General features: G+C 33.2%; 1 protein-coding gene across 1 annotated transcript in view; it reads left to right on the top strand.

Annotated features, from left to right (window-relative positions):
- The window catches only part of LOC117171181, a 116,729-nt gene that overhangs the window by 66,459 nt on the left and 35,440 nt on the right, over positions 1 to 14,830 (top strand). The window lies entirely within an intron of this gene.

Here is a 14,830-nt window from a genome sequence, read left to right as displayed (position 1 = left end):
TTGCATCAATATTAATGATTTTCTAGGACCTAGGTGCAAGATTGTTTTTATACGTAAAAAAAAATTATAACAGGCAGGAAAATAAAAAATTGGTCTGTTTTTGGGGATTTTGTGGCAACCATGAGTTGTGGTTTCCTCTTAATCGATATGGTGCCATTTGAATTATTATCCTATCTCTGGTGTTCCTGAAGTGCAGCTATTTGTCTAATAATTGAGGAATTATCTCGAATCCATTTATCATGTTCTGTTCACTTACAGCTCAAATGTCACCGAAATATTAGGAATTTAAACATTAAGATTCCAGAGAATTTGAATAACTCAAGCCCCTGCATTTATCAAAGTACTTAACGAAATCTGTTGCCTTGAAAAGTGGGATTTTTCCCTGAAATTCTCTCGCCTTTATCGCGCACCTGAGACTCTCTTTATCTTGCACCTTCGAGGTGGTCTCAATTCGATATGGCCGATGATGATTGAGTTGGGTGAAGCTATGTTCGGGTAATAAATGCCGCTGACCGCCGAGCATCACGACTTGCAAACCGACCTTCACGCTAATAAAACACTTCTTAAGCTTGACCAGCACTTCCCTAAACTAATACCTCGTCAAATTGTAAATGTTACGAGGTGTCCTAATAGTTTTTGATTGTCGGCAAATGCGCTCAGCTACGCTTTCCGTAGGATCCTGTTACACCACGTTAAAGCCAAACAAGGGTTGGGTCTTCTTCCTTTTCTTTCCGGAGAATCGAGGAAGGAACTTGCTCGTCATTTACCAGCTAAACAAGACGTTTCAAGATTTTTGACTCGGGCTCAAGGACCGGTCGAAACCCGGAATTCGAAGCTGAAACTGTCAAACAAAGTCCGACATAAATCACGTCCCAGAGCCAAACCATGCCTGTTACCTCGAGCTCGGGCTCGAGCTCTCCTCTTTGGCCTCACAACTATGACTATGTTATAACTACGGTACGGCAATGACTATGACTATACCGTTAACGTCCTGCTGATTCCATAATAATTTCTGTAAATTACTGTCGCCACCCGCTGTCCGCATTGTCCGCTTTCTTTTGTGTCCTCCTGTTCCTGCTTAAATCAGCCTGCACACGCGCGAGTTATGGCGTACATGACCTTGAAAAAACACTAAAACGGGACGACTTATTTCCGGATTGTACGAAAGATGTCTAGCTAGGATAGGCTCTGGCTCCTAGAAACCAACAACTAAATAAGAAATAAGTTGAGTGAATTCTATAACTAACCCCAAGTTATGTCTCGCTGCAGCTAAGCGCTAAGGCAGTAAGCGGTATTTGGTAACCGCACAAAAAACGAGTGACCCTATACGTCTTCTTCTAACGCTTTAAACGGGTTTTTCAATTCCGTAAACCGTAAAGTCAGCGTTACCAAGGATAGTTTTCTTCATTTAGTTTTGTTACAAAAACCTCGACATTTCTCGGAAGGACTACAAAAAATGGCAGCTCTAAAAATCTACTTCTGGTTTTTCCGACTTTGGGTTTTGTGGACGTCGTCAGCTCGCCTCCATGAGGTTGAAAAATTGAGGACAAATTATAGTAATCGTTAGGAGTTGCTAATTTGAAATGTCATGTTTAGTTTTTCTAATTGCGACGTTTCTTTATGGAAGTGAATTTTATTTAACCTTCAGTACAAAATTCACACTCTTTCCTTTTGTTTTTAAGAAACTTCCTCATTTTTTTCGTTTTTTCACTTCAATGCGAACTGTATCAATAGAACCCAATAAGACAATCCACCTAATTATATTTTTTGATCAGAAATCATTATTTTGTTGGAAATTCATTCATTTTGGTTGAAAGTTGAACTACTGTCTTCAAAATTAATTTTATTAATTGAAGATTTCACTATTTTTTGTTATAAAATAATAGTTTTGAATAAAAATCTAAATATTCCATTATCCGATGAAAATTTGTCGTTTTTAGTTGAAAATTCTGCAATTGAATTTTTTGTTTAAAAAATAATCTCTTTTTGGTTAAAAATTTAATTTCTTGGTTGAAAGTTAACCAGTTTGTCGAAGAGTCATTTTATTGGTTGAGAATTTTGATTGAAAATTCATAGTATTTAGTTGGAAATTCAACTATTTGGCTAAAAATTAACTGAAATTAACTCTTTTGGTACAAAATTTGATCTTTTTTGTTTAAAAATGCAATTGATTGGTTGAAAATGAATCTTTTTTGGTCCAGGACTTAACTATCGGGTTAAAAATGCAATTATTTGTTTAAAAATTCAACTATTTTGTTGAAAATTTGAGCCGTTGTTTTGCTTAGGATTCAACTATTTCGTTAAAGATTCAACATTTTGATAAAAAATTAAACTGCTTTGTTGAAAATGTAATTATTTTGTTTAAAAATACAACTATTTTGTTGAAAATTCGTGCCTTTTAGCTTGAAAATCTAACTATTTGTTTGTGAATGCAACTGTTTCGTCAATATTTTTTTTTTTTAATTGAACTATTTGGTTAAAAAACCATCTTCTTTGATGGTAAATTAACTATTATTAAAAATTCATATTTTCTAATTTAAAAAAATCGACTTCTTAGCAAGAAAACTCAATTCTTTCATCGAAATTGCATCTCTTGGTAGAAAATTCATCTTTTGTGGTTTTAGTTTTCATATTTTATTCTCTGATTATATCCCTATTTTACTGAAAAATCACCCTATATAAAAGCTATTCAACTTGATTACTTAAAAGGTTTTTAATTTGAAATCGCACAACATTGAAATTTTAAATTTAAAATCGTTTATTTGTTAATGTCTAATTTTCAATTTGGAACGTTTCAAATGAAAATGGTGCCGCTTTGAATTGGCAAGCTCGAGAATTCTAACTATAAATGAAAAGTAAATTCTCTTATAAAAACTTGATACCACTTTCATTGAATAAATAGAGCCTTCTCACTTAACGAACCTCTTCTTTCTATAAAAGGAATGTGCTTAAGATAGATCTGGCATTACACAAGTGTTCAAATAACTTTTTATCTTCAGAAAAAATTTCTCCTTTGAAGTTTAGTTGACTAATTCTGGAAAACAAAACATTAAGTTGGATGCTCAAATGGCAAGCGGAAAATGAATTTCGCGTACAAGGAGATGCCATCCTTTTTTTGTATCATAAAATGCAACAACTGTATCGCTAATTAGGCAGACTCTATTCGTTCAACTCGCTACCGAGTAGTATTAAAGTTACTAAATTTAACCCAAGGCGTTCATAACTTGAGAACTGATGGAAATTTTTTCTAGCTAAGTATCGTCTTTATGGCTTCATTTCCGCAGGGCATAAACTATATAAAGCCATGCAAAAATTATTACTTTATTATCTTAAATGCACGCTAAAGAATATCGCGATTGAATTATTTTTTAATGACATTGCACACGAAACAAGTTTACATGTTTAAATTAGAACTTTATAACGACGCATTAAAGTGTTTTATTTCATTTATCTTTATAATCTTCAAAGAGTAGCAGCATGAAAAATAAAAACTGAACCATTTCAGTTTACATAGCGTTTTCAATTTAGAAATTAATAATTTAAAGTATTAATACCTAACTGGCTAATTTCAAATAAAAAGTTTTAACAATATTCCAGTAATTGTATCATTTGAATGTAGACTTTATTTTGTTTGACCTATTCTCCGGTTTTTCCGTTGTTAAAAAAAAAAAAAGAATTTTCTTTTTTCCCAAGTTTCCAAGAAACTTCCCCTTTTTCTCGTTTTCGCTTGATTGCGAACTGAAATAATAGAACGCAATTAGAAAATCCACATCTTTGTTAAAGAGTCTTTTTTTATAGAGAAGAAAAATATTTGTTTGAAAATGCAACTATTTCGTTGAAAAATCGTCTTTTTGGATAGGAAATTCGTCTGTTTGGATTAAAGAAAATTTTTTGTAGAAAAGATTTTGTTTTAAAATTTATCTCTCATTGTTAACAATTAATTCGTCTTCTAAAAAATTCGTCTTATTGGGTTCAAGTTAAATCTTTTTTTTTTTTAAAGTTCGACCATTTTCTTGAAAACTCATCTGTGTAGATTAGAATAAAAATTCAAATATTTGGTTGAAAATTCGTCTCTTTTGATAATGGTTCACTTTAGCTTATAAATTCAACTCTTTAGTTGAAAATTCATCTTTTGTAGAAGAACATTAAATTTTCTGATTTTAAATTCAACTATTTAAAAAAATCAGCCTATTTCCATTGACTTGAAAGCATTTTGGGCTGCGAAGTCTGTGGATAGTTTTATACTTCGAGATTGTCTAATTATCATTAAAATTATACAACACTCAAAATTTTCCAATTTGAAACTGAACAATATTGAACTTTTGACTTTAAAATTGTTAAACTTTTAATTTTGAACGTTCTAAATTAAAATTGTTCCGCTCTAAGTTCATAAGTTAGAGAATGATATTGTTTTAATCAATAATAATATTGTTCAGTTTCTAAAGCTAAAATTTAGAAATTTGAGTGACCATTAATACTTTTTTCCAACAGGAATTTTTGCAACTTTTTTTAATTTTATTTTTATTTTAGCGGTAAATTCGAATTGATCTGGTTGAAAAGGCTGAATAATTTACAAGTACTTTAAGCAATTTGAAACAATAAGGATTACGGCTTTCATAAGAAGAAAATTGGCTTCTCACACTAAATCGAAATATTTTTTCAAATGTCTTAAAATTTAAAAATTTCGAGTGAAGCAAAAAGCATCAGAAGCCTTTGTTCCCGGTCGTTGATATACATGTAATATATTCTATTGCCGTTTTAACAATAAAATGGTGAATTATCCTACGAGTAGAGGAACGCGGAAATTCCAGTGGCGAGTAGAGCGAGAAAATTACTTCGGTAACGCTGCTGTGATTCGTTTCAGGATGCTCAGAATTATTATAAAGTATGAATACCTGAAGGGCAGCTAGTAAAGTTCGAACAAGCTGTTTGGAAAACAGTAAAAGGGAAGAGAAACTGACTCTCCGCAATCCTCTGCACTTCTACAGTCTACTCACATAATGGCAGAATTCCCCAAGGGCCATAATGATAATTATTATTTATCATTCAAAAACAGTCAGCTTTTTGTTATTGTTGTCTTAATGGGTTTAAAGATCGTTGCATTGCAGAGTAGACACTTTACATATAGCAAGGTGAGCCAGAATTCCTAATTAGGGGTACCTGCAGATTCCATTAATGAATTGAAAATGAGGGGAATTCAATTTCGCGTCTTCGTTTCATTAAATATTCTAGAGTAGATATCAACTAAGCTTGGGAATTCAAACACAAATGCTTCATTTCACGAAACATATCAATATTTAATTTTAAACACTGTATATCCTCGAGGTTCGTGCGATTTTTTTTTACTTTTTTGAAAAAATGAGGCTATTCGACATTTGAAAATTAAAATTCAAAACTAGAAAAAATCGTAACATTTTAAATAGGAACAAGAAAAATTGAATTATTTATCATTAAAGTTTTTGATACTAAGAAATTGTTAAATTAATAGCTTTTGGAATTGAACAATTCATAGTTGCGTGTTTATTTAATATTTCACAAAAATTTCACAAAGATTGCAAAACTTTCAAAGAATTAAAAAAAATTTCACTAAAATTTAAAAGATTTCACTTAGTCACTTAAACCAAATTTTAAATATTTTATCCGTGAATTTTTGGTCAAAATTGTATTCTTTTTGGTTAAAAATTCAATCATTTTGTTGAAAACTCGTCTCTTTTGCTAAAAAGTTTTCAACTATATATTTGGTTGCAAATCTTACGGTTTGGTTCCATTTTCATTTTAAATTCAGCTATTGAAGTAAAAATTCATCTTTCTTTGTTGAAACTGATCTTTTTTTATGAAAATTTACATTTTCAAGTTGATAATTCAACTTTTTTCTAAAATATACTTCTCTTAATTGAAAATTATCCAAGTTTACGAGTTTAGAAAGAAATTTTTTAAACCCAGATTTGGAATTCTTCAACCTGAATGCCTATTCTTAACAAATTGTTTTAACTTTCAAGTTTTTTTTAAGGTGCAAACAATTTTTAAAAAATAATAATTATTAAGTACTCTATATTCCTAAAGAAATATAGTCATTATTTCTGTAATTTAGTGTGTGTTTGTGTGTGCGATTTTTTTTGTGATTTTACGATGCTAATGCGGCATTTTTAGCCGTCTAGTCGATTCGTGCCCTGTATTTTAATTTTTCAAGGTAGAGGAAATTAAAAAAAGTTGATAGAATTTGTAAATTGAGTTTTTATTGTATATAAACTGGTGAAATGAAGTGGTTGAGGCAACATGAATTTATTTCGTAACTTTCATTCCCCACGGTCTATTCAAAAGTCTCGACAGACAAAAGTTGAGACTGGCTGAATTGTTCATTGTAATAGTTGCTATCAAAAGTGCAACTTTGGCTTTGTCCTTTATTATGTTTTAAGGAACTTCTATTTTTATCAAAATGAAAAACAGCTTTGGGTTGAAATTTTGAATGTTATTATTTTCATGTAAAATGTAGCTTTAGTGATACGGCTTTTCAATTTTTCTGTTTTATGTTAGTTATTGACTATTTAAATGTTATTTTTATTATTAATTTAATATCTCGTACGCATCAAGCGAATATAATTTAGAAACATTTTCGCTGACATTTCTAGTTTTAAATCCTTAAGACATTTCTTAAATCCTCGTTTTAAGCCTTTAAGTTTAAGGTACAGTTTTATAAATCTTTTTTTGACACTAATATTGTATCAAGGGAGCCTTTTAAGCTTAAAAATCCTAATTATCTGTAGTCCTGAATATTATCTAGTCTAGACTCTAGACTCGAGAGTAAACTAATTTTATTGCTTCCAAAGTACCCTAACAAATATATGTATATTCTTCCTAAGCTTCATCGTTTAAGCTTTAAGCCGTTTATGTTCTAATTATGTACTTTTAGCCACCAACCCAAAATATGCTGGAACACTTAAATTGGTCACGTATGTACATTATGTACCTTCGTTAAGGGTGAAGTTTAATCTTCGTATTTATCACCTATATTATTTATTATCTATATAAGTTTTCCTAATTTTTTCCATTTTGAAAAATAAAAAATTTAATGAATTTGATCAGTTTTATAATATTTTATTTTAAAATATTTATTTGATCAAAATCATTATAAAAGAAACATCTTCACTTTAATGTAGTTTTTTGAAAATTTTGTGTAAATAGTATTTTGATATTTAAAACGTGGCAAAGAATGTTTAACTCTACATTTTTTATGATACTTTAACTCACAAATCATAAAAATGATCACATTTTTAATTGGCTACTTGTTGGTCATTTGTATAAATAAATAAAAGATTTCACAAAAATCTCGAACGTTTCACAAAGATTTATCAACTCGCAAAGAATTTCAAACGATTTCAAAACATTTTAAATGATTTCTGATTTTAACATTTTTTAGAAGATTTCAAAAGGTTTTAAATGATTTTAATGATTTGAAATAGATTTCAGATAGATTTAATAAAATATCAAATATTTAAAAAAGATTCCAAGATTTCACAATGCTTTCACAACGAATTTAAAGATGTCACAATAATTTAAAAATATTTTAAAGATTATAAAGATTTCAAAAAGGTTTCACAAATATTTCAAAAGATTTAACAAAGATTTCAAAGGATTTGACAAAGATTTTAAAAAGATTCCAAAGATTTCAAGGAATCAATAGATTTTACAAAGATTCCAAATTGTATTCTGAAGAGACAGTTTTTAGTAATCTTCTTTAATGTTCGAATTAATTGCCTAAAATTCATTAGCAAATTGCCAATTTTATTTTCATGTTGGTCATTGTTTTCTGGATAAGTCCATCATGTCATGTCAAAAATAGCATCTTGATTTCTGCTTAATTAAATTAGTAATTAGTGGACATGGCGTATTCTAGTTCTCATGCGATGACTCATGTTAGAAAAAATTTATAAATTGTTTATTTATTGTTCTACCTTCTTCAGAAATTGTTGGGAAAAAAGCGATATCTAATTCTCTACATGTATAACAAATGGTTATTTCATTATTTGCTGTACAAAAAAGGAGAACTGGAAAAACTTGATTTCGTGAACTGAACAACCTGGAAAACACATTGGATTTTGTCCATAGGAATCACTAGATACCCTAGATCCTTTGTGTAAAATCCAAGTAGAAGTCTACGTGGCAGAAACGCAAATATTTGGTAAACCCTAAGAAATACGCAAAAATGGATGGTACAAATTTTTGTGGAAATCCACGTAGTTAGTTTAATTCGCAAGAATTTTCACGTGCATTTTTTCTCCTGCTTGTAGATTCTAGAATAACGCATAAAATTGTAGATCGAAGGTGTGGGAGAGGAGATTCTGTGCATCGCAAAGTGAACAGTGAACACGTCTGGCCGAGACGGTCGCCTAACACTAACGAACCTCCTGCTGATAATAATAAGGCTAATGTACGAAAGAAAGGAATGCAGGGATATCAAAAGAAAAAAAAGGCGAAAATCCCAGCTAACGAGCGCCGTCCCTATAGTAGGGACGAATTCTGTTTTAGAAAATAAAAAGAAATGAAATCTCCTTCCGAGAAAAACGTGACTCGGTCAAAATTATCATAATAATATCGGCTCTTTTTCGAGTGGTTAATTCATCAATAAACATTAAGCATCAACTCTACCCTCAAATTCATATTATGCCCTCTGAAACTGATAACGGAGTTGAAAATGTAAAATTATTCCTTATTTATCGCAGACGATTTCAGTTTTAAGTATCTGAATGGCAAAATTGACTCGAGCTTGAAAGTATAAGACTGAGGTAAAGAGGATAGTATGAGTGCTGGGACAGAAAACCACTGAAATAATCACGTTGGCTGAGTGCAACCGCTATAGTGCGAAAGGGTTAATTACTTTGTATTAGAGTCATTTCAGTAATTAATGGTTACGTAATCAACTGTCGTCTGCGCTATTCGTTTCGCGTAATTGCACGTGTAGAATGGATTAATGACATCTATCTAAAATTCAGATTAAAAACCTAATTTAATTACATTTCTCAACAGCTTTTCCAGTTTTCAGTAAAAGGCATGTCATTTGGATGAAAGGTGTTATTAAATTTCAGTACAAATCCAAATTTTAATTTAAAAGAAAAATCCTTTAATAATTGTTTATGATAATGATCATTTGGGGGTTGTTTGAATTTGCAGATTTCACACTTTTTCCCCTATTCCCCTCTTTTCCTCCTTACTAAAGAATTTATCTTTTTGTCCTGCATTCAAGAAACTTCCCGTATTTATTTTTTCGCCTTAATGCGACCTGAATTAATGGAACTCAATAAAATAACTCAACTATTTTTGCTAACGTTTCAAAATAAATTCGATATGGTATCTACATTAATTTTATTTAAGAGAATTCACTCCCCTATTATTCCCTTATTTTCGTGAAACATCACCCTATATCTTGCAAGGTTCTTATCCAAAGTCATAATAAAGACAATGGAATGCGATATGCTTCCCTGTTATAAAGTAATATAATAATGTCTTTATATTCTCCTGGTCTTTTTTCTTCGTAATACGAGGAAGAATAAATAAAAGGCACGTCGCTGGTATTAAAACTGACTAATAATAGGAATTTAGACGTTGTCCAAGAAAAGTATGCCGTGAGTTTGTGATCTAACTGGTAATGAGATTACGGAAGGGGATTTTCGCGTGACACAAAATGCCACTACGCGTTGGTTGTCCCATTCTCATCCAACAACCATGCGTTATAACGTTACGAATCAGTGATTCTCAATGCCCCCGATTAAGCCGGAAATTTAGGGTCAAAGGTGTCTCGAATCGAGGGTAGAAAGTCGCCATCTTCCACATTCTCATCACCTTTCAACCTAAACTCTAAACTGCGAGGCATGAACTTGAACATATTATTATATCAGGTTTCGGGCTCACGCCATCACACATCACTCATTGGCAAAACGTAACTGGAATACAAAATTCTATTTATATTTGTTTTTCCACCTCATTATTTTGAATTTCTGAAATGAGTCCGAGGCCCGTTATATTCAGTCCTTGAAAAAAGTGTTTGTATAATATCATCTTTCATGTTAGCATTGGTTTTTGCACATCATTTTTTGAGTAGCTCGTGTTTGATGGTATCTAATCTAGGAACTCATTATACTCAATATTCATCACGCCTGTCTCCTTCAATAATTCCTTTTCTTCGGCTCATTAAAGCAAGTTATTTTCTATTTTCCTTCGGGTGAATACTAATTGAAATTCATCTGCTTTGTACAAAGTTGTATCAGAGGAGCATAGTAAAGTTCCTCCTCATTTGGTGGAATAACGGTCGAAGTGCATCCTATAGCTATAGCTGATAGCAGTATAGCTGCCGCCAAGTCGCTGTATCTGAAACGCTAAGCAGAGAAAATATACCTTTTGACCTTTCCTTGAACAACTTGTAGGCACGTCTTGCGTCGAACGCAACCTCCGATGCAACCTTACGTTGCATACCATTGCTCAAGTCCGTTAGATCGATAACCGGAATTTCAGATGCGCAACATTATCGCGCTATACACACGCTTTTATGCCAGGTGCTAAGAAGAAACTTTGAACATGGTTCATTATGCGCATATATAACTTACCTATATCCCATACCCATATTAACTATCCGCCAGACTTTTTCGTCTTCTTTTTCGAGAGCGGAACAAACTTTATAATTCCTTCCAACTTCGTGCGAACAACGAACTTGTGGAGTCTGAGAGTCTATAACTTGGAGTCTACATTTTTCCAGAATTCATCAAATTGAGCAAGACTGAAATCGATTTATTATTCCAGCGGGAATCATGTTTCGGGGTCATTTATCATGAGAAGATGGCATTTCAACAACAGCGCTTTCAACTACGGTTCTTGATAAAAATCCACCATGGGTATATTTCATTTTTCGTTAGCATAAATCTCTAGAGTTATTTACTTATTTCAAAAAAAAAAAAAGATGACGTTTCTACCGTAAAGGATGAATTTTCAATCCAAAAGGATTAGAACAAAATAAAAGAATTTCGAAATTTCCATTCTTCACAGTTATCTAAAGTGTCTCTTAGAGAAATTACCTGACTTTTGCAAGTTTTTTTTTCAAAATCCCGGACTTGTCCTGATTTCCAGGTTATCCTTGACGTGTGTTCAACCTGAATTTATGTGAATCGTTTTTGCACATTTTGTAATTCAAAATACGTAGGATTAACAAAGACCTTTCTCTGTAAAAAAAAAAATTAAATACGTACATCTTAACCTCGTATTGACTGAACCTGCATCAGAAGCATAACATAAAGGCAAGGAAGCAATTCCTTAAATATACGCACGTTGATAGTAATCGATTATGATATATATACTTATAGAGCATACAGTCGTAAGAGGTCGATGAACGATGCAAACTTGCGTGACCGAAAAATGTTCGACTCATTTCCCTAGGCTTTGACATGTAAAATTGTAAATCGCCAAAGTCAACCTGGCGTAATACTTATTCCGCCCCCCTCCCCATAAAATTGCAACAGGAACGTGTGTATCGACTTGGAGTCGTCGTCGTCGTCGTCTGACGAAGGGAATGAAAGAAGAGAGTCGGGTACCTGGCATCGCAGGGAAAAAAAGAAAGAAAAAATTCTATTGGTCCTGAACGATGTCCCAGGGGATTGATGAACCAGCCGGCCCTCCCAGACTGAAATTCCAGGTGCCTATTTCTAGAATGGACAGATCGCTTTATCGCGTCCGACGTTTTTGTGTTTGCTCGCTTGGAATCGCGCCAATTTCACCGTCAGACACGGCCAAATTACCTCCAGTGTATACACATTACAGATTACACATACATGCATCTCTTACAAAAGCTCGATGGTTAGACGCGTGCGAATCATGCGGAGGCGCTTGCCGGTTCAGATAAGCGAGAGAGACTCCTAAAGTGGTACCACTTTTAAAAAACCGCCTTACCTTTTTTCCATACTTGGGCAATAAAAGAGGGATTTTAACATTTCTGGTTGCATCGTTTTTTTCAGTGGGTAACTTCTGGGTTTTGGTAATTTGATGCGAGAGAAACATGAGCATTAGTGATCAATAATATATACTGATACCCTTCTATAAAAAAGAACAAAAGAAAGGAAATGTGCCATTTTAAAGCTTTCATACTACACATTACTACAGCAATTTGAGTCCTTTTTTATTTGTAGATTGCTCTATAATCAGTAGGGTACAAATTATTCTCATTTCAATAATGGCAGTACTTCGAGAATAAATATCCAGTATCATGTTTATTTAAATTTACGAATAATTTAACAGAGGCTTTTCTCTAACTTTAGCAACCCCATGCACCACAGGATAAAATAGAATTTTCCATCAATCATATTTACCCTCAACACGTCATTTCGTGAAAACAGTGATACATAGATAGATTGCGTGACAGAAACTGTTCATTTCACTAACGTAAATGTGACTTTGCAAATATGATAATTTGTTTAGAGACGTCGTCTTCACGCGCACTACTGTGTTCTGCACACATTGAAGGAAAATATAGTGCACGCGATTTCGTGGTTGTATGTGTCACGCGATACTCATTTAGAGAAAGCGTCGTAATTGCTTATGTCAATTATTGTGCACGAGTCAACTCAGGAGCGACGAGATGATACCGGTTTCTTGCTTTGTTGCACAATAGGGAAGTGCTAAGATTTCACCCAGAGCAATTGCTTTAATGTGATAACATTTTGCTTCGTTCTATTACAAAGTTAAATTTACTGACACTTGCACTTTTTTTATAGATAGAATCGAAAACCCAATCGTCACTCTAAAAGCTTCCCGAATTTAAAAAACTCCCCAAGTACTGAAGATGCTATTTATCATAATGTTGACACCTTTATTTTCCCCAGATCTATAGATCTTCCTCAATTTGCAGCTTCTTTAAAATATCATCCCTCAATTTTACAAAGGACTTGTGCCTTTCAAAGCGAATCATCCTTCAGCGCGTCATCGTGACACGCGTAAAAAAACGTATAGTACACATGTCGTTTCAATGAGTCTCGTTTCAGGATACACTTTACCAAAGAGTTTTCCATTTTTGTGTTCCATCAAGCGTTAATCGATCGGCATCCTAGATTTCGTACCTCTACAATACAGAAAACGAGATAAAAAAGGTAACAAGAGATATGGAGGGAGGGGCAGAGTGAGAGAGAGAGTGAAAGAGACGGTTGAACGGCTAAACTCTAGTAAGTTGTGAAAAACGGATAATCGTAAAAGCGATACTATTCTAGGCTTTCAGTGAATAAGGCGTTTAAATGCGTCTCCGTGAACGCATAAAACTGCCGTAAGAGGTTCTGTAAACATTCTTAACTTTCCACAAGGCAATATGCACTTCCGTCATCAAATCTGATTGCTAAATCTCCATTTATGTATAAGTTTCCATAAAGATCTTCTCGCTTTTCGATAATGTCTAACTAATTGAGGCGAGTTACGGGCTTTCCGAAATTAGATAACTTTATGTGTTTTTAAAGACTATCTTCAAAAGAGAACACGTTTAGATAACAGAATGGGTTCTTAAAAGTATGGTTAACAGGTGTAAAATACACATTTATATCCAGTTTTCTAATATTCGAAACATTATAATCTCTTTCTGAAATCTGAATGAGTAAAGTTGATGAATATAAGGTATTATGATTTTAAGTATGTAGAATTGAACTTATTATTTTAAAAAAGCCTCAATTATTCGCATAAATGTTATTTTTAGTGGAAGCATATACGCTTCTCAACCGGAACGGATACTCTGCTGCATTTCTATTATGCAGCAGAGATGTTTCGAAAGCCGATATTGATCTTGCATAACCTTTAACCGTTTAGCACCCAAAGCCGAGGTTGGTAACTCGTTGTGGCTGTGGTTGCATCGAAATTCACTCCTTCGAGTTCTCTCACCCTGAATTCAACTTTCAGCCGATCGTTGACATTGTTGACAAATCTTGTTTGTGTCCTGCTTCCCAGTGTCTACACAAACTTCTACCACGTTCGAAGTTACATTCGGTAAATGAAATGACGTTACGAAAGGTCAGACGCAAATTTAACTTTGTGCATTTTCGATTAAATTTGCCGATTTTGTGTGTTTGCTTTGGAAAGAAGTCACCAAAAAGTAAACACCCAGAAAGTGTAATTAGAAAAGTTTATGGAGTATGTTTCAAACTGTGAACATAAAGCAAGGAACTATGGAGTGAGACGTAACATTCTAAGTTTCTGGGATTCTACTTTTAAAACTTTACAAGATTAAAATGCCCAATTTGGCAGTTATTAATTTTCACCTTGAAAATGTACAAACGATGAATCGAAAGGTTTACAAGTTACTACAGAACAGGTGAATTAGATTAATATACGAAACTTTTCAGTTCCCCTGTAAATACTCTATGACCCTTCTCTTAATTTCCTTTTAATTTTATTTGCTCACCTCAAAGCTCAGATTTCCGGGCAATTTCATCTTGCCTCACGTCTTCATACCTGATGCCATGAGAAAAAGGGACGTGTTTCGCTCCCCATCCAAAATCACCTATTCAAATAACGCCATTGTCTGGTAGAACCTGTATGTTTTTCCTCTGTGCTTAGATGACGTAGTAGTATATAAAAATTAACGTCGCTGAAAGGTCAGGCAATAGTCGAATGGAGGTTAAATCCCGAATTAGGATCTGTGACAACCTTAGGGGTTCCTCCGAAAGAAATGGAAGATTTTTATATGGGATGAAACCGGAGTGGCAGGTCTGCACACATGTCCATATCTACTTTATACATGAATCTTAAGACTGCAGTGTGCATCGCGTGCTCTTTGTGCTTTGAATCCACCTATGAAGACCCAAGGGTCTCGAGT

The sequence above is a fragment of the Belonocnema kinseyi genome, chromosome 4 (assembly GCF_010883055.1).
Source record: "Belonocnema kinseyi isolate 2016_QV_RU_SX_M_011 chromosome 4, B_treatae_v1, whole genome shotgun sequence".
Lineage (NCBI taxonomy): Eukaryota > Metazoa > Arthropoda > Insecta > Hymenoptera > Cynipidae > Belonocnema > Belonocnema kinseyi.
Note: the sequence above shows the minus strand (reverse complement) of the source record. Positions and strands in the feature narration are given on the sequence as shown.